Source organism: Octopus bimaculoides, chromosome 3 (assembly GCF_001194135.2).
Source record: "Octopus bimaculoides isolate UCB-OBI-ISO-001 chromosome 3, ASM119413v2, whole genome shotgun sequence".
NCBI classification, from domain to species: domain Eukaryota; kingdom Metazoa; phylum Mollusca; class Cephalopoda; order Octopoda; family Octopodidae; genus Octopus; species Octopus bimaculoides.
The window spans coordinates 160271322-160274610 of NC_068983.1; the positions used below are offsets into that span (position 1 = coordinate 160271322).

General features: G+C 33.7%; 1 long non-coding RNA gene across 1 annotated transcript in view; it reads left to right on the top strand.

Annotated features, from left to right (window-relative positions):
- LOC128247428 (uncharacterized) overlaps positions 1-306 on the top strand; it is a 2905-nt gene extending 2599 nt beyond the window's left edge. Inside the window, exon 2 of the long non-coding RNA XR_008263815.1 lies at positions 58-306. This is a non-coding gene — a long non-coding RNA (uncharacterized LOC128247428). The remainder of the gene's footprint in view (positions 1-57) is intronic.
- Positions 307-3289: the final 2983 nt, after the last annotated feature.

Below are 3289 nucleotides of genomic sequence, written 5' to 3' on the forward strand. Positions count from 1 at the left end.
TTCTTCAGTTAAGATCTTTTATTTTAAAATGCTCTTTTACTCTTTTACTTGTTTCAGTCAGTTGCCTGCGGCCATGCTGGAGCACCGCCTTTAGTCGAGCAAATCGACCCCAGGACTTATTCTTTGGAAGCCTAGTACTTATTCTATCGGTCTCTTTTGCCGAACCGCTATGTTACGGGGACGTAAACACACCAGCATCGGTTGTCAATCGATGTTGGGGGGACAAACACAAACACACAAATGTTTACATTTCTTGATTCTTTTTTTTTTGTACCTAGAACAATAAATCTCCACGATTCATCAGCATTTCAGAACTCTCCTAGTCATGTCTTTAAGGTGAAGTGGTTAGTGTGATGGTTATCATTATAGTCATGGGGGTCATAATTCAATCCAGGGAAGTGTTATTCTGCTTACACTAACCCCTGACTAGACAATCATCTTCTGATAGCAACCACCAGCCAATACATCTGACTTCTCTTTTGATCGTCTGAGTATGACATATTAGATCTCTACAAGACAAAGGAAAAGTTTACAGACCAGAGACTTGAACTTCGTTTATTGTTCGACGACTTTGTGCATTCTAATATAAACTAAATATCCAAATGGATTTTCAATCCAACAGCAGATATGTATGCCTAGACTAGAGGACCTACAGGTACGTAAACGTCATGGGTTTCTTTGCTGCCATGTGGGCATTGACATGTGGTTAATAAAATTAGCTTTTAAAAGCGTAATATGACCACAGACATTTTTTATGACAATCGTGCCATGAAATTTAGTCAAAGAGATCAAAAACTGGTTCTGCATTACTTTACATTGATCCAAAATGGGTCTCCAGCTCGGAAGCACGTTCGTACATCTTTAAATATAAAAGACAGAATACTTGGGAAAAGATAATAATATTACATTCATACTAACGATTTGTGCTTGCCAACCGACATGTGATCTCTCATAGTTAGCAAGGACAATTTTGAAAGTCCAGTACTATCTCAGAATGAGATTAATTGTAAACTCTCTACCAAACGAATTTTCAACATTTTGGAATTTCCAGATCTTTCATTTTATGTGCAATTTCATTTTTCTCAAATTACTGAAAATGCTTCTTTGTTACAAACGTCATTTCCTTTTTATTAAATGCAAAAGATATTCAATATCCAGTGTTAAAATTCAGATATCTGGTTTTGCTTTTTACTGGGAATCTGACTGGGAAATAATTTACCATAAAATAATTCTGGAAGCGTCAAATAAACTAGAAATAAATAACAAGGCCAACTGAACGTTTATATTATTTAATAAAGCAAACTTCCATACTGAGACAAACTGCTTTTCTTGACTTCAGTAAATGGGGCAAATGATTTCCTACTGATGTTTAATATTATACGTCTTATATGTGTGTATACATATACATATATATATATATATATATATATATATATATATATATATATATATATATATATATATACATACATATATATGTACATGGATATATATATACATGTATATATATGCATATATACATATACATTTGTTTATGTATATAGATATATTTATACATACATATATATATATACATATATACGCATACATATGTTTTTGCATGTGTATATACGTATGTGCGTGTATATATATATATATATATATATATATGTGTGTGTGTGGGTGTGTGTGTGTGTGTGTATGTATCTGTACACCATGTGTGTGTGTGTATTTGCTAGTTTTATGAGTGTGGGGAGGGTATTTTTGAAGTGAATGATGAATGTAGTGATATAAACATAGGATAAATACAAGCATTAAAAAAAAATGAGATTAATAAATGGATCAATATTTCCTATTCATTCAGAAATACAGAATATCTTCAAAAACGTTTCTCAGTGGAGTAAAAAAAAAAAAAAAATAAGAGAGAAATCAATCAAGCCAAGTCTATCTCTTTGCCATATCCTCTTCATAATGCAACGCTTACTCAAACTGTACATTATTCAATAATCTGGCTACCGTAGTAAAAATGTTCAGTTGTCATACGTTTTCCTTCAGAAATCTAGTGACTCGAAAGAATCCATCACCTCTCGTTATGCAGTCACAAACATACTATAAGTACGTACATACATACATACATACATACATACATTCATTCATTCATTCGTGCATACGTACGTGTGTATGTATGTTGGTATGTATGTATGCATGCATACAGTCAGATGATGACTTAACTGGCCGAAACTTCGATGTCCCTATCAATAATATTCTTACTCTTTTTTTTAGTCTTTTTACTTGTTTCAGTCATTTGACTGCGGCCATGCTGGAGCACCATCTTTAGTCGAGCAAATCGACCCCAGGACTTATTCTTTGGAAGCCTAGTACTTATTCTATCGGTCTCTTTGGCCGAACCGCTAAATTACGGAGACGCAAACACACCACCATCAGTTGCAAGCGATGCTGGAGAGACAAACACAGACACACAAACATATACACACACATGCATATATATATATATATATATATATATATATATATACATATATACGACGGGCTTCTTTCAGTTTCCGTCTACCAAATCCACGCACAAGGCTTTGGTCGGCCCGAGGCTATAGTAGAAGACACTTGCCCAAGGTGCCACGCAGTGGGAATGAACCCGGAACCATGTAGTTCGTAAGCAAGCTACTTACCACGCAGCCACCTGGAACGCAGTAATGACAAGTAAAAACAAAAACAAAAAACGACGAAACATTAATGTCTATCACTGCTGTAACGGGACTAGATGCAAGTTAACTCACTTGTCTATGACTTCCAGGTGTTTTAACACCAGGCGAATTAATGAGGATATATTATCTTCCGCCTATAATCGCTTCTTGCTTACGAAATGACAAAACACATATCTTGTTTATGGGTGTTCTCTATTGCTAATATCCCCCGGGATGCTTCTCATTCATGTTTGAATATATATCTATAATACATTAAAAGTCAGTTTGAATCTTACTTACAATGTTACCCAATCAAACTGGTGCATAATGGGAAAATGTTCCGAATATAATTTCATCCTGAAAGGGAAAAAAACTTTTCGATTAGACAGTGATTTGACAACGAAAAAATACGATTTGTTTTTTACAGTAAATATTTCTGTTTTCGTTTTTGTGAACGTGATTTCAAAACTGTAAGCTGCTTGTATAGTAAGTATTTATATTTTAGCTTTCTTTAAACAGACAATATTTTAGTGGTTTTTTTTTAAATTAGTTTCAAGTAAATATCATTACAAACATTTTTTTGGCATATTTAAAAATACTTTAAAGTG